Source organism: Ochotona princeps, chromosome 2 (genome assembly GCF_030435755.1).
Source record: "Ochotona princeps isolate mOchPri1 chromosome 2, mOchPri1.hap1, whole genome shotgun sequence".
NCBI classification, from domain to species: domain Eukaryota; kingdom Metazoa; phylum Chordata; class Mammalia; order Lagomorpha; family Ochotonidae; genus Ochotona; species Ochotona princeps.
Window position 1 is genome coordinate 22,056,802 of NC_080833.1, and position 23,762 is coordinate 22,080,563.

At 46.1% G+C, this 23,762-nt stretch overlaps 2 long non-coding RNA genes across 2 annotated transcripts; both read right to left on the minus strand.

Annotated features, from left to right (window-relative positions):
- Positions 1 to 498: 498 nt before the first annotated feature.
- Positions 499 to 8,408, minus strand: LOC131479585 (uncharacterized). Its single transcript, XR_009244991.1, has 3 exons — positions 8,314 to 8,408; positions 1,622 to 1,752; positions 499 to 604 (listed from the first exon to the last, which is right to left on the minus strand). It is a non-coding gene; the product is annotated as an uncharacterized LOC131479585 (long non-coding RNA).
- Positions 8,409 to 22,042: 13,634 nt separating this feature from the next.
- Positions 22,043 to 22,512, minus strand: LOC131479558 (uncharacterized). The gene is made up of 2 exons (XR_009244965.1): positions 22,380 to 22,512; positions 22,043 to 22,299 (listed from the first exon to the last, which is right to left on the minus strand). It is a non-coding gene; the product is annotated as an uncharacterized LOC131479558 (long non-coding RNA).
- Positions 22,513 to 23,762: the final 1,250 nt, after the last annotated feature.

The following is a 23,762-nucleotide window of genomic DNA, read 5'->3' on the forward strand; positions in this document are numbered from 1 at the left end:
GTTAAAACAGCCTGGATTGCCCAGCATGGACAACCAACTCTGGTTTCCTGACAATGCACAACTAGGAGGTGGTGGGTGACTCAAGTCATTGATCCTACCGCCATTCAAGTAGGAGATCCAGACTGAGTTCCCAGTGCCTGGTTTCCCGGGCATTTGAGGAAGGATCTGGTCATTGAGAGGATGCTCTGTCACATGCACTGTCTGTGGATGGGCTGGTGCTGAGAACCAAGGGGCCAGAGCCTGCACATTCCAACTGCTGGTCTTTCTCTCAGGCACCACCTCTGACTGGCTCACCTCTGCTGTAAGTTAATGCACCCAGACAGCCCTACACCAGATGCTGGTGCCTAGACTTCCAGGTGGGTGAGAAATCAATTGCTTGTCTGTCTCAACTACCCAGCCTGCAGTATTCTGCTGTAGCAACACAAAGCTGACCCAGACATTCGGTAACACTGGTTTCATAAGTAAATGGAAGGTTGACTTCCTACCTGATTTGTGACCCCCTTCTAAGGCAGCTACAGATGGAAGCATTCATTCATCGATCCTTCCACTCATGTCTTCATCTGACTGATGGATGTCTTGCACCTGTCTTGTGTCAAGCTTGGACCTGGGCACTTAGAACATGACCACGAAAAACACAGGCCAGGATCTCTCCCTGTTGAGGCAGAGAACAAAACAAGCAGCAAAAGTAGGCAGGGCTCAACAGCAATGATATTTCTGAAGGACATAAAGGCAGTGTGTAGGATAAGGGCCTGGACTGTGGCAGGGTGAGGAGAAGGAACATTAAGTACAACAGAGGAAGTGATATAACATCTTAGGAGCAGTTGCTTGGTGGCAAAGAGGTACCTTGTTGAAATTTGGGGCATAGAGTTCTTTTTTTTATTATTATTATATTTTTATTACAAAGTCAGATACACTGAGAGGAGGAGAGACAGAGAGGAAGTGGAGCTGCCGGGATTAGAACCAGCAGCCATATGGGATCAAGGCGAGGACCTTAGCCACTAGGCCACGCCGCCGAGCCCGGCATAGAGTTCTAAACAGGGGAGCAGCAGGCACAAGAGTATAGAGGTAGTTTGTTTATTTGAGAGAGAAAAAGAATGATCTGCTCTCTGCTACTTTATCCCCCAGAAGTCCCCAAATGGCCCCAAATGGCTGGAGTTGGACCAGGCTAAAGCCAGAACCCAGATATTTTATCCAGGTCTTCCATATGGGTTTAAGGTCCAAACACTTGGGCCGTCTTCCATTGCTTTTCCCAGGAGCATTAGCAGGGAGTTGAATCAGAACTGTCACCAAGTGGCAACTTGCTACGCCACAATGCTGGTCTCTATTTCTCCATTTTACATATGAGAAAACAGTTGCAGAGAAGTGAAGCCATTTGCCTACGGTTTGTATGATTAGCAGACAGGAGACAAGGTTTGAACCTAGGTACACAGGCAGGTGTGCATCCAAAGCCTTTGGTTTGATGGATTGTCTAGAAAATTCTACTAAGAAGAAGACAACGCATCCAAAATGCATGATACTGTGTTTATAAAACAGTCCTGCTGTGATGTTTTTCTATTAATTCATAGATGTGTGTTCCGAGTCGTCTCATGTGTGGGTGTCGCAGCTGTATACTGCCTCTTACCTTGACCTGGAGCATTTCAAAATACTAAGAATCCTCTCTGCTGGAATCCAAGCTGAAGATCTGTCCCCAGGAACCTAGAGCCATGAGATCTGATCCTCAGCATCAGGAAGACATGAAGAGGTCCTGTGCACCTGCAGGGTGGTTGGTCAGAGGGAGAGGAAAAGCAGCTTGCTCAGTTGTCATCATGATTCACCACTCATCCCATTTGCGTTCCTCACCAGTGGTGGAAAATCAAGATGCATAATACTCTAAGAGTGGAGCCAGGAGGCATGGGTCTTCAGCCTGCATGGTCTGTATTGCAGGCAGGTGATGGGCATCAAAGGCACAACCAAGCAGTGTTGTAAGAGCAAAACAACTTGGAAGGAACATGGCTCAGATATGAGCTGGGGGACACCAGGGAGTAGGAGGATACAAGGGCCTACTCCCTCTTCCACCCTGGAACAAGAACGAACAGCTGTCGGCAACGCATTACAACACATGGGAACCTCTCCCAGCTGGAGGGCAGGATGCTGGTCTTGCCTCTCTCTTCTCCTGTCCTTGTTTTGCAAGGCACCAACGCTGCTCACATGAATCCCCTTAAATGTCTCCATCTTATGGCTGCTGCTGAATATGATCAGTCTTTTGTATTTGTTCTTCCCCTCCCCCTTTCTGCAATCTTAAATGTCAAGTGTCTCTTTTCTAGAAGCACTGAACTGAGATAAGAGGATTAGGAGATATTTTTATCCCATTTAACGATAACCTGGAGTGAGAAGAGCAAACAGATCCACCAGGAATCCATCCTCTCCTCCTCCTTTTCCCTCCTACTCCTCCTGCCCGCCCCCTTCCCCACTCCTCAAAGGCTGCCCTGACAACTCATGTCATGGGGGCGGGGGCGGGAGGGTTAATGCATCCACAAGGGTCTACCTTGCAGAAATCAGTTCCCACATTAACTCTATTCCAGACCCATTCCTGAGAAAGCCTGTGATTTCCTGGAGGAGAAGGTGTCTGGTGGGGGGACAGTCGAGGCCTCACCTGCCTTGGAGTAAGTAGCATTCCAGCTGCTTTCTTTCTGTGGTGACACCTTGGGGATTGCTGGCAGACCCTTGGGGGCCACCTGAGAAGACTCTGGGCTTCAAATGGGTCAGGATGCTCGAAGCCACAGACAGGAACCAAGCAGTGCTTGCTAACTTCTTATAAATATTAGCACATTTGCAAGTACAGTTCACCACTTGAAAGACTGGATATAAATGCAGGGAGAAGCCACATTGGAGATCTGCATTGCCAGGCTCTTAGCTATTGTGGCATTTTGCAGAAGCCAGGGAAATGAAAAATTATCTATTGTGTATTTATTGAACACCTACTACATGCCAGACACTATTAGATCTATCTATGCTCACGGTGTCTTTTCACCTCCAGAATAACCCTGAGTGGCAGATGATGTTAACCATTTTGTGTATGAGAAAACAGAAACTTGGAGAAGCCAGGTTACCATGTCCAAGGTCGCACAGGAAGCAAATAACAACAATACCAGGACATAAACTCAGGTGTGTGCAACTTTGGTCATGATGGAGTTACAGGCACTGGCACACTCTATAAAAATGAAAACCATGCAAAACCCAGGAGACAGCTCTCCCCGACATCGGCCCTCAGGCCTTGAAGAGCTGTGGTGGCTGAGAGAGGGGTGCAGTGAGGTGAGTCCCCTTCAGTATGAGAGCAGTCAGCCTGCTAACCCTTCCCAGATCACTGAGCTGAGGAAGCAGACCTGCCTCTGGGGAGACCAAGCAGTTTATTCTGCAGAGAAGTCACACAAGCAGAGAGATAGCTCCATGGGCCAAGAATTCCAGAGATCTGCCAGGGGGAGGAGATTTGCCCGAAGATGCCCCGGGCTCTGTTACTGCCTAAGAGACTACAGAGGTACAGGATGCAAGTCCATGAGACTAGGCAAGGAATAACAGAAGAGTAGAACTCAGAGAGCACCAGGGCAGGGCCACACTCCGATCTTGCCCACCTGGAAGGGAGAGACCTCCCTGAGCTCTGCTGGGGGGAGTTTAAGGATCTTGCCTGAGAGTGAATTCCTGGTTCATGTTCAGGCCACACTATACCCATCATAGGAAATAATAATAATAAAATAATAATAATAAAATAAAAATAAAAAATAATAATAAAAATCAAGCTGATCAATATGTTTGAAAGGAAAAAAAAATAAAATCCAAAATCTCAAAAGCAAAATATTTAAAATGTTCAGCATAACAACTGCTAAATGACCAGGTATAAAAATGGGACCCTACACCAAGAGGAGATATGATAGTTAACATATGCCAACCAAGAAATGATAAACAAGGTAGAATAAATAGCCTGGGATTTTAAAATAGCTTATACAGTTTACAGACCTACAATAAAGCATGTACATGATAAGAAACGAAAAATTAAGGAGAAAGGTTTATTAATGGGAATTCACAATAAAATGCCAAAGGCAGATTTAATAAGCAAAAGAATATGGCATTGGACACTGTTCAAACTGAAACACTCAGAGAACACTTAAAAGAAAAATAGAGTATCAACAGCCTATGAGACAATATCAAATAGTCTAACACACAAAACTGGAATCTCTAAAAGGGGCAAGAGATATAGAAAGACCATTTGATTGGCTGAATTTGGCCCAAATTTCACAAAAATTAAAAATACACAGATTGAAGGATCTCAACAAATCCCAAACAGCATAATTTTTAACTGTGTTAAGCATGCTGCCAATAAGTTCCTAGAAGAAAATTAATTTAAAACAACAACAAAAAAATTAACTTCAAGCAGTCAGAGCAAGATGACACTCGCTGCAGCTCAGCATGATAGCTCAGTGAGTAAATCTTCGCCTTGCATCCACCAGGATTCCAGATGGGCACCAGTTCATGTCCCAGCTGCCCTACCTCCCATCCAGCTCCTGGCTTATGGCCTGGAAAAGCAGTAGAGGGTGACCCAAAGCTTTTGGACCCTGCCCCCACGTGGGCGATCCAGAGGAAGCTCCAGGCTGCTGGCCTCAGATCAGCTCAACTCCAGCCATTGTGGCCACTTGGAGAGTGAACCAGCAAATGAAGGATTTTTCTGTCTCTCCTTCTCTCTATAAATCTGACCTTCTGATAAAAATAAAAATAAATCTTTTTTTTAAAAGAATAAGGAGAAAATACTGTGCGCAAACAGAGGAACAAGAGAAAAATGACTATGGGCTTCAGGTCAGAGACAATGGAAACAAACTTGGAGTTTTGCAGTGCCAGAAAGCAGAAAAGATCAGAGAGCCCATTTAGAATTCAGCCTCCAACACAAACGTCCTTCAAACACAGCAAATAAGGGTGGAATTCAAACTTTGGAGGGGTAAACAGAAAGTTAAACAACTTTCACTGCCTGAAGGAAATGAAATAGATAGAAACTCAGATTTTCCAAGTGTGTAGCAGCACTGCAAAGATAATACACAAATTTATCTGAAAGAAATTTTTCTCATTTTTAGGATTTATTTCAAAGATCTTCATTTAAAGCCAGAATGATAACAGAAATGAAGAACATGGCCTATCACATATACAGAAAATTAGACAAAAAGCAGCAGCACAAAGGGGGTAGCCATTATGGGCAGTGCAGCAAGCCAGCACTTGAGTTACTTGCATTCCATACTGAAACGCCACTTCAAGTCCTGGCAGCTCTGTTTCTGATCCATCCTCCTGCTGGTGCACCTGCAAAGCTCTTACTGTTCTAGTCCTTTGGGGAGTGCACAAGCAGCTGCAAGATCTTCCTCTCACTCTCTCTGCCTTTCAGATAAGTAAGTAAATAAGCAAATTAATCAATTAAAGGCTAGAATGGGGAATATGAAAGTGTAATGTTCTAAAATTGTTACCTTATATGTAATATAAAATATTATTTAAAGATTACCTCACATGTTCAACTTGTACTTTTTACAAAAATAGAGAAACTTCTTAGATATAAATGTAAAATAAATATAGCTAATAGAAAAATATGAATACTAAAAATGTGCACACAAAGCTGACACTGCCACCTCAAATGGCTGCATCCTATATGAGCCCCAGCCCCCTACTAACGCACATGACAAAGCAACAGAAGATGGCCCAAGTTCTTAGGCCCCATCACTGATGTTGGAGACCCAGATGGAGTTCCAGGTGCCTTACTTCATCTCACCTAGCTCAAGCCATTGTAGTTGTTTGGGGAATAAATCAGCAGCCATAAGCTATATCTCAGATATGAAGCCAAAGTGTTGTATGTCTCTATGCATACAGACCAGAGATGGGCTCACGGTGAAAGAATTGAATACATCCTAACAGTAAGATGATGGACTCTGACTCTATCCATCCCTACATTGTTGGGAAACACTTCAACAACACCACGATGGACTGTAGCTGTTCATGAAGGACATCCATTGTAAAACTAGAGGGGAAATCAATGGGGATGGGAGGGACTTTGTGGAAGGGTAAGGGCAACCCCAGAACCTATGAAACTACACAACTCTTCTCTGTAAATCTGTCTTTCAAATAAATACATTAAAAATGTATCTTAATAAAAGATACCAGGAGAAATGAAGAGGTGAACAAAACTAATAGTGCTTAATAGATGCTATTGAATCCTGATTATATTGTTGATTAGGTTCATTACAATTAGTTTAAAAGTAAATTGCAAAGTAGATATTGTCACACTGGATAAAAAAGGAGATGGTGTATGCTGTTTATAAATCACTCATTTCACACACAAAAGACATAGACAAGCTAAAAAGCAAGGAGGAAGCTCTATCACATGAACGTCAATCATAAGAAAACCAGGCAGTTCTATTGTTATCAGCAAAGCAAATCTCAGGATGCAGATGTTAGAACAGACCAAGCAGTACATTTCATTATAAAAGGACCAGTTTGTCTTCAATATGTAACATTTTAATGTGTTTAAGCATCAAATCATCCAACTACAGAGCTTCATAATGCATGAAGCAAGAAAGAAGAAAATCAAATAGAGAAATGTAAAATCCATGACTCCTCACAGCAGCCAAGACGTGGCCTCAACCTAGGCGTGTCCCTGTGGATGACTGCACAAAGACAACGTGGTGTGTGAGCACACAGTGGACTCAAAACAAAATGAGATCCTGACACTTGTAGCAAAACGGACAGACCCGAGTGTCATTATAGTAGATGAAGTAAGCCAGGCACAAACAAATCTCACATACTCTCTCTCATCCTTAGAAAGTTTTCAAAAAGTTGACTTGACATTAGCATAATGATTACCAGAGCATGGGGTGAGTGAGAAGATGGGTCCTGGGGGGAGATGTAACAAAAGGGCTCCAAAACACAGGGAGATATAAGCAATAGGTTCTGGTGTTCCCAGCACAGTGGGGCTACTGCAGTTCAAGGTATAAGGAAAGTATGAAGGATGGAAGGAGTGGAGGCTGGAGGGCTCCAAGCATGGAGGGAGGGGCAGGGAGCCGATCTGAGCAATAGGCACTGCATGCACCTCTTGAAATACTGCATTTTGTTCATGGAGCTGTCCCAGCATTACACGGTAATCACAAAATTCCAAATAAAACAAACAAATATGGGAACACCTGCACACACCATCCTGAGCTCACTGGCACTTACAGAACACTTCACACGCATCAACAGTTGGATCCAGATTCTTTCCTAGGACACATGGAACATACACCAAGACAGACTAGATCTCAAAACAAGTCTGAAATAAAAGATGCCTAAAGAATTAAAACAGTACAATACATGAACTATAGTCACATGGTCCTTAAACAATGAATAAATAAACATTAAATATTCAGAAGCAAAATAACATCCAAATAGGCATCACTTGTAACACCAGCATCCCATACAGGTACCTGTTCGAGTTCCTGTTACTCCACTTCTGATTCAGTTGCCTGCTTCTGTGTCTGCAAAAGCAGCGGAAGGTTGCCCAAGTGCTTGGGCCCCTGCAGCCATGTGGGAGATCAGAAGAAGCTCCAGGCTGCTGGCTTTGACCTGACCTAGTGCCAGCCATTGTGGCCATATGAAGAGTGAACCAGCAGTTCACAATGAATGAGTCATCTTCTAAATAAGATACTGCAAAGTATATAAAACCCACGCCCCTACTCCATCTGCAGAGTACAAAAATACTCCACCCACCCCACCCCACTCTGCCACTGGGTGGTGCCTCTTGGGTCAGGAGGTGTTGGGAGCACTGACAATGCCCTGCCCTAAGATGGCTCCTGGACCCTACTTCCTCTTGGAGCCTTGGAAGTGCCCTGTGATTGGCCCTTTACCGCTTGCCTCAGGCGTGTAAGCTGATTGGATAGGATTGAGAGATAAGCCAGGGGCCTTGGGGGAGGGGAGAGGAGGTCCTCTGCTTAAGGAAATTAACGGAATTAACTAAATTAACTGAAGGCTTCTGGGTAACGGATTTAACGGATAGGATGGATATATAAGCTGGGGGCTTCTGCCCAAGGGGGTGAACTGAAGGTTGGAATAAGAGTGCCTCTGAAATGCTCTCCAGTGTTGGGTGATTTCTTGCGTGGAGGGGAGACACCGATAAAGAGGCATGGGCCAGGATGCGGACAGCTGTCTGCTGTTTGATGACTAGATTCTCACCTCACCTCACCCTATGACCTCCTTCTGGATTGTCTCCAGCACCACTGTGTTCCTCCCAGCATCCAGCATCACACAGGCTCAACAGTGATGCAGACCTGACCGTATTACCTGAGTGAAGCTTTGGATGGGAGTGATCCCCAACAGGTGGGCCTGGACGCTAGTTAAAAATAATGTTTTCATTCTCATTCTCTCTTCTGCCACCTCCCTAGCCACACACTCTGAGCCCAGGACACTGATTCACTCTCACGCAGTTGAACAGGTGCTGGCTTGGTCCTCAAGGTCCAGGGTCTCCCAGCAGGAAACTTAGCCAAAGCTGGGAATGTATTTAACACCCTATTGATGGCTTCTGCCACCTATCTCTCTGTTCCATCACTCTGCACCCAAGTCAAACAAGCCAAGGACATCAACTTCCCAGGACTGAACTGAGGGGCAGGGCAAGAGACAGGGTATGCTGTGCAGCAGACGAGAGGCTGACAGGGACGTCACAGTCCCTGCTCTCTGAGCCATAGATTTGCGTTTCATGGGAATGCTATGGTGGAAGATCAGTGATGCTTCTGGAACCAGTATGGGTGCTCTCTGGGGGCTGCTGTGCTCACTGTGGGACACTGAGCAGCGCCATGCCCTGTGTTGTATTCATGAGGTCCACACCCCATTTCAGTCCTCAAAGCCCCTTCCCAGGGTATGGCTTCCATGTCACAGAGCAGTGAAACCAGTGCTCAGGTGCACCAAGAGGAGGCTTTCCAGGAGGAGTTTCCAGCCCAGGGCTCTCTCTGCATGCCTTCCTCTCATTCACTTCTGACTGCTCTAAATGTGGTTCCTGGACCAGCATCCAGAGCAGCACCTGGAATGTTGTTAGTACTGCAGATGTGATACTAGCTACACCTGGGAGCCAAAAGCTGAAGTTCGGCCACACTCCCTGGAACCTCCTGACCTCTCCTCCTCCTGGGCAGCTTCCTAGTGCAGCCCACCTTCATGTCCAGAGAGGTCCACTCTCTCCCACATCACCTTCACCTGCTCCCCTCCTCCTCCTCTGCACTCACCCAGTCAGGCCTTCTTCACAGGGCTCCTCCTTGCCTCTTCCTGGGCAGCCATCCAGGGGCTGCTCCGTGCCAAGGGTCTCTTTAGTTCCCTGACAGAAATGGTCTATAGTGCTGTCTCCCCAGCAGCCTCTTGTCCTAGCCTCTCCACCATTTAGCTGGAGAAGGTGGGGAGTTTGGTGTTCTTGAGGAGCTCTGCACTTCAAAAAGGAGGGAACCCATCAGCTTAGGGCCAGACAGCCCTGTGTTTCAACCCTAATACTCCCAAGGTCAGAGACCTTGGGAAAGCCATTCAATTGCTCTAAGCCTCCACCCCCTAGTAAGCAGGGCATCCACTCTGACCCACAGTGGACATGTGACATGAGCAAGAAAGGACCTTTTGTTGTCTAAGCCACTTGCATGGTCACCCAGGCAAAGCTTCATCAATGTGCCATGCCCAGCACTGGAAAGCTCCAGGGCCAGTGGCCTTGACACAGCAATAGCTTACAGATAGGGTGGACTACAGTGACAAATGGTAACATTTTGTGATCTTATGATCGGCTCATGGGAAAGCTACAAGACAATGACAAAGATGGTGAAGTGACCCCAAATCATGTCACCAACAAGAAAGAAAAAAGGCAATCCCAGAGGTGGAGTCAGGCACTGTAGTGTAGCTGGTGCAGCCGATTCTAGCTTGAGACTCCAACTGGAGTCCTGGCTGCTCCATTTCCTTTCTTTTTTTTATATTTATTTTTATTATATTTTTTTATAATATTTACATAGTTAATTAGGGTAAAAAAAGGTTCAAGGGCTATAGGGAAGTTGGTAAGACTATTATTTCCATATTGTTTTCTTCATGTTTAAAGGGGGGTATTAAGGGAGATGGCCCATCCAATTTCCCACCCTCCCCAGGTCCCAGATGTAGGGCATGCTCTGAGGTTCTTGCTCAAGTGGTTTTGATGGTTCACCAATTATGAGTCGCTGCCAATCTTGCCACTCCAAACACAATGAGGTCTTTGAAGAATTCACTGATTGACATAGTCCATCATAGAGTCTCCGTTTGCCCCATATTTCACTCCAGCTGCTCCATTTCCAATCCAGCCCTTACCAATGTGCCTGAGAAGGCAGGCGAGGATGGCCCTGTGGATCCTTCTGCCTTTTAAATAATTTTTAATTGCCCCCCCAAGTCCCTCAAAGCAACAATTCCAGGGCACTCCAAAGCACCTGTCCTCACCGACCTGGATGTCCCAGTTGGAGATCCACTTGCTACACATGAGGTTGTTCAACCTCCTAGCCCTCGGACCCATCATGTGCGGAGTGCAGATGACTGGATCAGGCCCACTTCCTGTAGTTGGGAAGGAAATGAAAAGCACTCCAACAGGGCACTGGTGCTGCATGACCCTGAGCATCCTGGGGAATTCGCAGAACGCCTCTGACCCTGGGAGGACCTCATCTCACTGGCTGCTATCAGGAGCAAGTGAGTCCTTGCATGTGGGCTGCCTCATCTGAGACTTGGTTCAGAAATGGAGCCAACAAGATCAGTGGTGACTCAAGGAAGTTGGCAGCAGGATGAATCCAGAGAGGGGATGGGGGCAGTGAGAAGAAATCACAGCCCACCCAACACAGCCAACGCACTGATTGGAGGAGGTGACACACGTTTCAGACACGTGAACTAGGGCCACTGCAATCTGCCTGGAGCTTGCCCGCAGGGACATGAGTCACAGTTAGGTGACCCTGGAAGCTGTGGTGTGTGTTCAATCTCTAGCTGTTAAGAAGGAAGCTAGAAATGAGCCTTAGTTGTATAAGAAGAAGGGAAATGCAGCAGCCTTTTACAGCCTCAGCAGCATACCTGGGAAGCCAAGTATTTCACACTACAAAGTCCTGGCCAAACCCTGTTAACTTCGCAGGTCATCCCAGCCTACCCCCAGGGAAGACAGCCTTGACAAATTTCCTCTGCCCAGGGCCAGATGTGCTAACATTGGGCAATGAAACTGTGTAAGGTTACCTATTCCACAGCCAGCAAACCGTTTGTCCAGGAGAAGAGATGGGAGGCAAAAAAAGTAGAAAGGAAGAACAGAATTCCATTCCCTTATAAACCTTCATATGAATACAGACTGCATGTTCACCGCTCAGCTCTTTTCTGAGCTGCCTGCATAGCCTGTCAGGTGTACTCCCTCTATTAAATTACATCACCTTGCCTACCAGACTCTCTCTCCCTCTGATTTTATCTAGAAAGATGCCCACCCTTTCTGATGGAAGCTCAACCCCACTCAACCTTCTTTGCCCCCTTACCACTGCTCTCTCACATCTGAATTATTTCTTGCACAAAAAGATGAGAATCCTTTCCACCCACCTCTACAAACACAGCCTGGGAGAAATGAAGCTAGCTGTCCAGAAGCATAAGGAAGACAGAGTGATGAATGCCCAGCTGTGTACCAGGGCTTCACTTCCAGGAAGGGGTACCAATCACACAGAAGAGGAGACAGGTTGCATGGAAGGACTGAGCAGACAGGTTGCATGGAAGGACTGAGCAGACAGGTCATGCACGCAATAGAGTGGGCCCTAGTCCGATTCCCTGCAGGGTTCCAACCTTGGGTCAACCTATCGCTTAGCAGTGGAGCCTTGTGGGTCACAGCCTCATACCACATGCCTCAGTTTCCTCCAACTTAAATAGACTTATGAAGCCTTCCTGACTCACAGAAGTCAGCTATGCACAAACTGTTTAGGACTGGGTCGAGGTGAGGTCAGCCCCACCAACACATCTGCGCAGCATTGTCTGTGTCACAGGTGGGGAAGGTGAAGGGAAAAGCAGGAGACTAGAGCAGCAGGCAGGAGTGCCACCAGTGTTGGTGGACTGGTCCACCACTGGACTCGGGGCTGTTGAGGTTGCTGGTAACAGGGACTTCACTATAAACCACCTTGAGAGTAGAAAAAGGCTGCTGATCACCAGTAAAGAAGCTAGAAGCAGAACTTATCATGCATAGCTTCCCTGACCCCAAGCCTCACACCCTCCCCTGCCTCAGCTCTCCCACTAGCCTGGCCACCTGCTTCCCATGGGGAAGTTTCATACCTACCTGATGTTAATGAACCAGCTCAGGCCCAGGGAACCCCACTGAAGTTCGGTATCGAGCAGACCAAAACCTTCTCCGTTGACATGTGGATTCAGTCCTGGGGAGGGTCCCGGACCTGACTAGGGCATCCTTTAGAGCCACCTCTGTACCTTTGGCTAAACCATTGCCATAGTTTGAATTCCAACTACATTTTCAATCATCTGGAGCAGGTGTTTAAGCTAGCAGTTCAGACATTCAAATTTTGTATTGTTAGAGTGTGGATAAAATGTTATTGTTGGGCAGTGTGAGGTTCCTTTGTGTGGAGAAAACTGCTATTTTGCTAGGCCAGGAGGCGCCCAGACTTTGGGAGGATTCCGCTTTAGCAATAAATCTGTTCTTTGCTGCCCTGCAACTTTGTGAACCCAGGTGCAGGAGGGCAAGGGCACAATTCCTCTCTGGTCCCAGGAACCAGGAGGAAGATAAGAGTGTGAGAATGGGATGAGCCATACAGATAATGGGTATGGGAACAGAACAGGCTGCCTGTGCCTGAAGGCCATATATCTAAGGTTACTACTTTTGATGTATTTCCCAGCCCAAAAGGGCCTATATAAGCTTCTGTCTTGGGCTTGTTCTGGGTCCGACCTTGGGCTTGACTGGCCCGTGTGCCCCAAGTGTGGTCTGACCCCAGCTTGCTGGTGCAATAAACTCTGCTGCTTGCATTGCCAGCGAGACTCTGTGGTTCTCTGGGGGTTGACGAGCTTGCACCCTGATGTCTGGGGGCTTTGGCCTGGACTTTAACATTTGGAGGCCCCAGCAAGATTGTCGACCCCCTTTTATTATTAGAAAGCCGGATATACAGAGAAGAGGAGAGACAGAGTGGAAGAAGCATCCGATGATTCACTCCCCAAGTGAGCCTCAACGGCCGGTGCTGCTCCGATCCGAAGCCGGGAACCAGGAACTTCTTCCAGGTTTTCCACACGGGTGCAGGGTCCCAAAGCTTTGGGCCGTCCTCGACTGCTTTCCCAGGCCACAAGCAGGGAGCTGGATGGGAAGTGGAGCTGCCAGGATTAGAACCGGCGCCCATATGAAATCCTGGTGGGTTCAAGGTGAGGACTTTAGCCACTAGGCCACGCTGCCAGGCCCGTCGACCCCCTTTTAGAGTGACCAAACAGTCGACTGGTATCAGAGTTCAGTATTCCTCAAGGGCTTGGGTTAGAGAGGGGGAGCGAGAGGCTGGGGGGGGCGGGGAGAGGGGAAGGTGAGTGAGGCCCAGGACACCGCAGGACTTGATCATTCCGGAGGGGAGCATGGAAGCTCCAGGGACTGCAGTGGGACTTGATCATCCCAGAGAGGAGCAAACGAAGCTCCAGGGAAGCCAGGGAAGCGAGCAAGGCTCCAGTGACCAGGCTTCAGGGGAGCGACAGAGGCTCCAGTAACCGCGGCGGGACTTGGCCATCCTGAGTAAGTAACGTAAGAATGACCTGCAAGGCAGCAGCAGGATTACATCCTAGAGGAAGTTTTTTAGCTCATTGATCACCGGCAGTCCAAGTTGATGCTGTTCAGGGCACTTCTAGCTAAGGATCCGGATCTGGAGAGTGGTGTGTGGAGAAGTACATAAGGTGGACTGGTCCGAGTGAAAACTGGCTTGCTGTGAGAATTTGTGTATTTGTGGGCCTAAATAGGATGTGTACTATGTGTCCTCATTTCGTAGCCCTGGTTTTATTTTAGGCTTGAATTGGATGCCTGGGAAGGCTCCCACTGCTTCTGAGTGTTGCCAGTTGGCCAAGGCGTGGCTTCTAGGCAGCAGAATCCAGGTGGGAGCAAGCTCTTCAGTTAATTTAACTCTTTCTAGCCTGAGAGATCTTCGTCCGTTTTCTGGGGTGGTCTCTGCCGCTGACTAGGAGTGTGGAATCCTATGTGCCTTTTGTGGTGTATTTTACTGATATTGGTGATGGGTTCATGTGCCGTATCAGAGTTTTTGTATTATGGCAAGTGACTTCAGTAATGAACTCTCAGTGTTTTACAATGTTTTCTGCTACTTTTTGGTCTTAAAAGTTAACACTGGTTTTAGTGTTCTAACTCGGATCAGATCTGGCCTACTTGTCAGCATGCTCAGTTCTCCTGACTTTGGGAATTCCATAGGATCCATGGAACCCTCAGCAAAAGAGACAAAATTTGGATAATTTAGTTGCTATTTGAAACAACCTGGGTTATAATCTCACAATGTTATGAAATCACACAAAGTTGGTTGCTTCATATGTTCTATAAAGTGATGAATATTTACATGGTCACAAAGAATGTATATTGTTGTCAAAATGTTTTTAATCACAAAATTTATTCATGTTATAAGTTATTTGTGTTCTTATTTATGAAGAAGTACTGTTTGTAAAATTTTGCCTTACAGGAAAAGGAGTTCTTAAAGAATGTGTGGTAAAGTTGTCTATGTCGTATACAATCTTCTAAGTATTTAACCTTTTTGAAAAAAAAAAAAACAGAGGATAAGAAGATACTCCAGGCCTGTCAGCCCAGAAAAAGAGAGGGGCATGCTTGGAGCCCGGCCTTTGAAGAATTTGGGACTTTAGAACCTTGACCTTGTCTCTGCCTTCATTTAAAAAGGGGGAAGTTCCCAAATCAACTAGAAGGAGGTAACAGCTTCTGGTTCTGAGGCGGGTTTGTGTTTTAAAATGTGTTCATGTGTTGGCTATATATGAAAAATAAGTAAAGATTGCGTAAAGCAATTGTATTTAAAAGTTAAACTGCTTTTGTTTAGAAAATGTTTTAGTTTGGAGTTTTAAAATTAGCAGGTAGAAAACGATTACAAGCATAAAAGTGTATTCTTAGTGAGAAGATTATGAAATAAGAATTATTAAGGAAGATAATTGCTGTGGTGGTAAAATATTTTGTCCTACAAGAATATGGCTAGAAAAACCTGGGACAAAGTAGTTAAAGGTTTAATCATTTGTGAGGGAGTCATAAAATTTGAGAAATAAATCTTGCAAGTTTTATGTGGAACTGATTATAATTTTTAAGATATTGCTACAGTGTTGCTTAAGTATTTACTGACATTTAAATTGACATCTGTTTGCAAAATGCCTTTAAAGTGTACATCTATGAGAGTGCTCCTAAATACCTGACAATGGAAGTCTTAAGTTTTGGGGATTGTTAATGGAAACAAATTGATAACTTTATCGGGCTTGGCGGCGTGGCCTAGTGGCTAAGGTCCTCGCCTTGATCCCATATGGCCGCTGGTTCTGATCCCGGCAGTTCCACTTCCTCTCTGTCTCTCCTCCTCTCAGTATATCTGACTTTGTAATAAAAATAAATAAATCTTTAAAAAAAAAAACAAAACAACAAATTGATAACTTTATCAATTGCCCAGCTTCAATAAGCTCTATTATTGATATTTGTGTGGTCATTTTATCTAATCTGTAACTCTTTCAGTCACCCTGACTCTTTTGATTTTTGGGATTCCTAAATGGGCCCCTAGGAGTCTCAAAATCATAAAAATATTTGTCAAAGATTGCATCTTTTGATTGGCAAAGATAATTGTGTAGAAAAATTTGTTTAAAAACCTTGCAAGTGAAAAGCCAGGATTAGCTGCAATCCAAAAAGGCTCCAGGAATGGTTGATGTAAAAATTTACATGAGAGGAACTCCCTGGTCCTCAGTCTAGATAACAAATCAAGAAAGAAGTGCTTTTCCCCCAGGTAGAGGAACAAAAACTAACAGACTAAGAAAAGACACCTGCTGGATGAACAAACCGATTGTTGGTATGTAAATTCCTCAAACCATCCTTCCTGATCCCTAAGTGACCATCTGGTTGCAGTGTTAGCAGTCGTGATGATTAGGCACTTGGGTCTAAAAAGTACTAGAGTGTGTAAAATCCTACAGGTGATTTTGCAGTACTATTTGAAATACAGGTGTCTCTACTTGCTTAATGTTTGGTAATTCAAAACATGAATACTTTGTTTTCTAGGTTATAACAGACCTATTGTGTCCATTAAAGCTAAAGTTTAATGATAAGCTATAGTTATAGTTTATTCAGATTACTAGGAGCAAGATATAACTCTGAGCAATTAATAACTTTTAAACACCTAAGAAATATTTCAAGAAATGGTTACAAGAAGATGTTGCTGTTTTATAATGTGTGTTACCTGATGTTTACGTGGCAAGCTATGTAGTCATATGGCTATATGTATAAGAGTATTCAGTGATAATTCAGATGTCAGAAAATGTTAAAATGCTCCCACATGGGAAACAGTTTTTACAGCAGACTCATAGACTGACAATCTCGAATAGCACTCAGTGGCCTCAGAATCAACCCAAAAGGCATTTTGGTCTGACAGGAGAGCCAGCAAGAGAGCAAGTGCATCAGGTGTGGAAAACCCAAGACGCTGCTGCAACAGTGTTGCTCTGTGAAGGGCCTCCAGTGGTCCACGCCCCAGTGCAAAGAAGCAGCCATCAAAGACAATTGTGCTCTTCTCTAGATAGAGAGAAGAACTTCCACTTTGTGTGTTGCCTTGTCTAATGCCTCATGGGGTTGTTGTGGATTCAAGAGGCTTCCACAGACTAAGCGTCGTGTGTCAAGAGCCTCAGGTGATCACTGACGTCACACATGAGAGTGCTAATTTATTAAATTCACTAGAGTCACTGTGTACTGACTTCCCATGCAGGACCTGTATATTCAGAGTTATATTAAAAATACATATTATTACTATTCATAGATTGTTCTAAGTAGTGTCTATGGATCTAGAGAGTCTTATTAATAGGAGGAGCTTGGCATACAGTGGCTCCCAGTAGCCTGTAAGTTGGCTGGCATATGACCAGTGCCACAGCTAGGCCTTACTGGAATAAGAAAGTTCTATAAAATCTTGTTAGAATATTGCAAGCTGCTAAGTTATTGTAAATAAAAGCCAGTTAAATATTTTGATGTGACTAGCAAGTCTTGCAACAAGATGTTTTCAGTGCTGTGTTTTATGTTCTAGGCTATATGTGTCATCCTGAAACTCTTAGGGCTTACAACAATTGGTAAAATAAGCTGTCCTTGGCACAGAGGCTGAGACGGGGGTCGCCTCGATCATTATATGGTGAGATGGTGTGGATTTGTGTCCCTCATTGGTGCAATGTTGGTTTCACAACCTGAGATGCCCCATCAGAGTTCTGCCATCCATTCCAGACTTCAACAAAGAAAAGTCTATCAAGTGTCAGGCTACAAATCGAATACCTGATGACTTCTACCTTCTATCAAGAATTGCTAGATGGACCCTCAACTGCTGCTGTTACTCAACACAGCGCCCCCTACCAGCAAGAAGTAGCCAAGAGTAGACGACATCCCTTTCCCTAAAAACAGCTAGGGCCCAGTCCTCTGTTTGAAAATATAAGAGCCATTTTAGGAAGTAGGAACCTACCCCTAGATCTTGCAGAGTATTTCCAACATTTTCTTCCAAAAGTTTGAAGGTTTCTGGATGTAGGTTTAAATCTTTTATCCATTTAGATTTGATCTTGGTGTACGGTGAGAGATGTGGGTCTTTTTGTTTCTACAGGCTATCAACCAGTTGTCCCAACAACATTTATTGAACAGACCTTCCCATTTGCCTGGATTATCGTTTGTCCTTTTGTCAAAGATTATTTGGCTGTATCTGTGTGGGTTCCCGTCTGGTCAAGACCAGAATAAACAAATGGGACCTCATCAAACTAAGAAGCTTCTGTACAGCAAAGGAAACAATCAACAAAGTAAAAAAGCAGCCCACAGAACGGGAGAAGATCTTTGCGCACTACGTAGGTGATAGAGGGCTAATCTCCAGAATATACAAAGAACTACAAAACAGCCAAAACACCAAAACAAACAAGCCACTCAAGAAATGGGCACGGGAAATGGGCAGACACTTCACAAAGGAACAAACCCAAATGGCAAATAAACATATGAAAAAATGCTCAAGTTCCCTGGCAATAAGGGAAATCCAAATTAAAACATCAATGAGGTACCACCTAACGCCAGTAAGACTGGCCCACATGAAAAACACCAACAACACTTGTTGGCAAGGTTGTGGGGAAAAGGGAACCCTACTCCACTGCTGGTGGGGCTGCAGGCTGGTACAGCCTCTATGGAAATCAGTATGGAGAACATTCAAACAACTCAAAATCAACATACCGTATGATCCAGCAATAGCACTCCTAGGAATATATCCAGAACACTTGTTTTATGAGAAACCAACATGCACTCCTATGTTCATAGCCGCACAATCAGTAATTGCAAAAACATGGAAACAACCAAAATGTCCATCAACATCAACAGAGGATTGGATAAGAAAGCTATGGTTCATCTACTCCATGGAATACCACTCAGCTATTAAAAAAAACAAGATGCAGTTCTTTGTGGCCAAATGGGCCAAACTGGAAACCATAATGCTAAGGGAAATGAGCCAATCCCAAAGCGTTAGATACCACATGTTTGCCTTAATTTAAGAAGATATGATGTTATGCATAACATGTTATGTTATGGACATTATGTCATATGTAGTATATAAACTAAAATGGAAATGTGAATGGGGTGGTCACAGAATGGGGTTAAGAACTCGCATTTATTTTTAACATGTTGGCTGCTCAATATTATGTCAATTAATTCCATAACGATGTTAATTGTTGCTGATAATATGTTAGTGCTTTTATTTGATCGGGATGATACTCTGCTGGCTCTGCCCTCAGACCAGAGAGGGTCTCCCCAGTAAGTAGCTGGACTTGACTGGACTATAAGATGTTGGACTCTATACTTGGCATATGCTTGCTAAGAGGGAATCTCAACTGAACTTGAACTATGGTTACACAACAAGGTGGAGGAACCCACCATGGGGGGAGGGTGTGGGGAAGTGTGGGGAGAATCCCAGTTCCTATGAAATTGCAACACAATGTAATTAATGAATAAATTTAATAAATAAAAAAGAAAATATAAGAGCCAAATGAAATGATAGGCAGTTAAGGTTTCCAGTTCCTAGTAAAACTGTCTTATATAAAATTTGTAAAAGACCACACCGTCCAGTTGCTAGTCCTCAGACAACAGTTTCAACAGCTGCCCCACACTAAAAAAGATTCCTCAATATATAACAAAAAAAGGGGGGGAATGTTAGAGTGTGGATAAAATGTTATTGTTGGGCAGTGTGAGGTTCCTTTGTGTGGAGAAAACTGCTATTTTGCTAGGCCAGGAGGCGCCCAGACTTTGGGAGGATTCCGCTTTAGCAATAAATCTGTTCTTTGCTGCCCTGCAACTTTGTGAACCCAGGTGCAGGAGGGCAAGGGCACAATTCCTCTCTGGTCCCAGGAACCAGGAGGAAGATAAGAGTGTGAGAATGGGATGAGCCATACAGATAATGGGTATGGGAACAGAACAGGCTGCCTGTGCCTGAAGGCCATATATCTAAGGTTACTACTTTTGATGTATTTCCCAGCCCAAAAGGGCCTATATAAGCTTCTGTCTTGGGCTTGTTCGGGCTCTGACCGCCTGGCTTGACTGGCCCGTGTGCCCCAAGTGTGGTCTGACCCCAGCTTGCTGGCGCAATAGACTCTGCTGTTTGTATTGCCAGCAAGACTCTTTGTGGTTCTCTGGGGGTTGACTAGCTCGCACCCTGATGTCTGGGGGCTTTGGCCTGGACTCTAACACTGACCATTAACTCCTAATGGTACAACTGGCACCTACCTTGATATCAGGCAAGCCCCACCCCCTCCCCCACCGCCATGGCTCATAGTCCACCCAGAACTGGTCCTTCCAGTTGCTCCCAGGTCTCCCTGGGAACATCAAGTACTGAAAAGCACCTGCACTATGACCTCACAGGCCTGGATTCTAGTCTAGGCACTGGTTCTGGCCAGCAGAGATCTTGGGCTAGGCAGTGACTCTCAGAGCTCTCTACCTCCTGTATGCTGTGATAGTGATGGTAGAGAACTTGTTTTAGAATGTTGCCCACTGGGGAAGGTACTGTGGTGTAGCAGGTAGAGCCACAGCTAGCGACCCTGGCATTCCTAATGGGTTCATGTTAGAAAATGGCCCACATTCTTGGGCCTCTGCCACCTACATGAGTTCCCAGATGAAACTCTTTGCTCCTGGCTTCACCTGACGCAACCCAAGCCATGTAGCCATCTGAGAAACAAACCATAGATGGAAGAGTTCGCTTGCTCTATCGGTCGGTCTCTCCCTCCATCTCTAACATTTTTTAATTGAAAAAAAAAAAACACAATCCTCCCTTAGTGTTCTACCCTGCCTTCTTTGGCCAGCCTCTGTACCTCGTTTACCCCCTTCACTTCCCCCAACACAGAGCCCTCTTGGCAGCAATGGTGTTCCCAGGAGTGGACAGGGCCTATGGAATTTTGCAATCACGTGATTCATGAGGAGAGAATGTGAGGAACAAGCAGCAATGCCAGCTTTTGTGAGCACCAACCACATGGCAGTATGCCGAGCGCCCGCATGTAATGTCTTGTTCAATCTTCATTACAGCCCAGCAGCGTAAATGGCTTTGGTCGTGTTCTTCTCTGCAGTGAGATTGGCACTAATAGAACAAGTACTTTCCCCAAGTCATCCCCTGACATTTAGTGTAACCAGATCTGATAGCACAAAAGGCCAGGGCCAGTGCTGTGGCTGTGCTGCCACTTGAGACATGGGACATCCCATACAGAAGCACCAATCTAAGTCCAAGCTACTTCGCTTTCAATCCAGCTCCCTGCTATTGCACCTGAAAAAGTAGTGAAAAATCATTCAAGTAACTTGGACCCCAGCCACCACATGGGAGAGACCAGGATGAAGTTCTTGGCTCCTGGCTTTGGCTTGGCCCAGCCCTGGTCAGCTGTGGTCATTTGGAGAGTGAATCAGCAGATGAAGATCCCAGTCTGTCTTCCCAACCCACCTCCTCAACTGCCTCTGTTACTGTCAAACAGAGCATATTTGTATATTTTTCCCATGTGTATATAATATGATAAAAGTTTGTGGTTTGAGTATGAACTTAGTGTGAAAATGCCACTGGCTCCTGAGAACTCAGCAACATCCCCACAAACACTCCATTGAAGAACCCCGGTAAACACACGTGTTGTGGACACAGGATCTGTGAACAGCAGTTGAAGTTACAACTTCATGATTTGGAGAGATTGACCATTTTGCTTTGGTATTCCAGGGAGCTGCACAGCTTCACTGCCTCACTGCCCCTGCTGTTGAGATCCGGGGAGCTCTGCCTCCCTCCAAATAAATTACTCACCCCAGATCTTTTAGAACTGCCCCTCCCCCAGCCCCTGCCGCTGAGGGCTTTGCTCATGAGGTCAAACTCCGTGAAAGGAGATGGCTTTGGAATCTCATTTTTCTGAGACATGAAAAAGCACTGCACGAGGTGCCAAGCTCCCGTGGCAGGTTAACAAAGCAAGGCCCCAGAGACCAGTGCCCAGCAAGCAGTGTTTTAAGGTGAGCTGAAATCAATCATCTCCATCTTGAAACCAGGCTACATATCCTAAAGGGTCCCGGGCACTTTGTTGGATGGGAATGCAGGAGAAGGGTGCCCAGCTCCTGCCTTTACAAGGGGACACCCGAAGCAGACTGCTTACACCTGGCCCCTCCAGTCAACGGCAGAATAAAATCCAAAGCACCAGAGAAACAAGTCCAGCCCACCTTGCTCCCTCCCTACCACCTCACCCCACCTCCAGCCCCGCAGTCCATCAGCCCTGAATAAGCAAAGACTCCCCCCCATTCCACTCCCCCATCCCTCTCCCTCCGGGCCCACATAAACACACCCCCAGACTCATCTGGTTAAGGATTGGTTTTTATGGCCTTACAGATCTGGTGGAACACAATGGAAACCACCTGCAGTCTACCTCCCATCCTTCTCTACATCAAGGTGAAAACTAATGTTTTTCTCCAGGTAGAGTTTGGAGAGTCCACATTGCTTCGTGGGAAATGTGGCTGGCTACAAGTTGGACTGCCCTCTGTCCTTGGAGCGCTGTAAGATGTCACATCCATACTCGCCTACGATTCCAGGGTCTTCTGACGCTTCTCCATGTCGCCTGCGGTCAACAAAATACGAAGCGGAATTAGTAAATTTGATGCGGTTCTTGGTCCTCGCCATAGAACTCTGGGCTGCTACCTGTGCTGGGTTGGAGACAGGAAGATGTTTCCAGGCCTGAGCATCTTAACAGTAGAGATGAAGAAGAAGGGCGAGAGACCCCACGAGGAGGCTGACTGTGGATTGCAGGATGTTGGTGGAAGAAGCAGCCGCCTCGCAGCCGTGGTGGCAGCCCCCTGGGCGTTAGTCTGTGCGGGTAGCAACAGTGCCAGAAGCAGCAGCCCCAGCCCGACCAACATGCGTCCTCCCATGGCAGCGCTACGGATGAGCCGTGCGTATGGATCAGCACATGGGGGCACGATGACCTTAGCAAACGAGTGGTTGAGGCGGCGGGGTAGGGCTTTATAGACCGAGGGACGTCACAATGCGGTGACACACGCCCCTGTCAGCGTGTGCAGACACACCCAGCTGTACTCTCCACTCCCCCCCCCACCACCACCACCCGGTGCTGCCCGACCCCGCAGGAGGCTTGCTTTGGGAACAAGATCTTTACAACTTTCAATGTTTACAGTTCTGGGACGCTGTTGCTTCAAAATCTAGGGTTTCCCTACTCTTTTCCCCAAATGACGTCACTTTCTTTCCTGATCTTCAGCTTGTTCTGTGAGGCTTGAGGTATTCAGAGAGAAGGAAAAAAAATACTCATGTGGTCTCTCTGATTCTTACTAGGTCGTGAGATTTGTGTTTTTCCCACCTTTTCTTCCTGGATTATTAGTCTCTGAGTGAGGGAAGAAGTAGTAGTTGGGGGCGGGGGCGGGGAGGAACTCATTTGATGGAATTCAAGTTAGAATTAAAGTAGGGATTGCTTTTGGGGAAGGAGGAGACAATTCAGGGCAATGTGTGGTTTGTGGTTTCCATGAACAACTTTGGTCTGAGTGGGAAGTGAACCTTTTTCAGAGGCTGGACTCTGTCCCCAGTACAAAACCTCGTGTTCACTGCCCTTTATTTTACAAAAGTCAGAGATTCTTAGCCTACAGGAGGCAAAGACCTGCACTCCTGTGCCTTCCCCTGAGTTGGGTCTCCCGTGTGGGAATGCTGAGCCTTAGGGGACTAGCTGGAAAGCTCTGTGGCCCTTCCTAGCCACCTGACAGCTGCTCCCACGCAGAAGAAAGCGTGTTGGTCCTCCTCGAGGTCAAGGACAGTGTGTGACAACCTCGCACACAGCGCTGATCATGAAGTCTGGCCTGTCACAATCGGCAATGTGACTCCATACCTTCAGGGGTGTACAGGTGCCCCCACCACAGGCCACCCAGTGCCCTGGTGCTCCCAATTCATCCACAGTGCCCGAGTTCGCAGGCCATGCCTCCTCTCACTGGCCCAAGTCGCCTCAGCACCGCTGAGGTCGGTCACTATCAGGCACCTGCTTCTCACGGCCTATGCCATGATCTCCCTACTCGCTCACCCTGA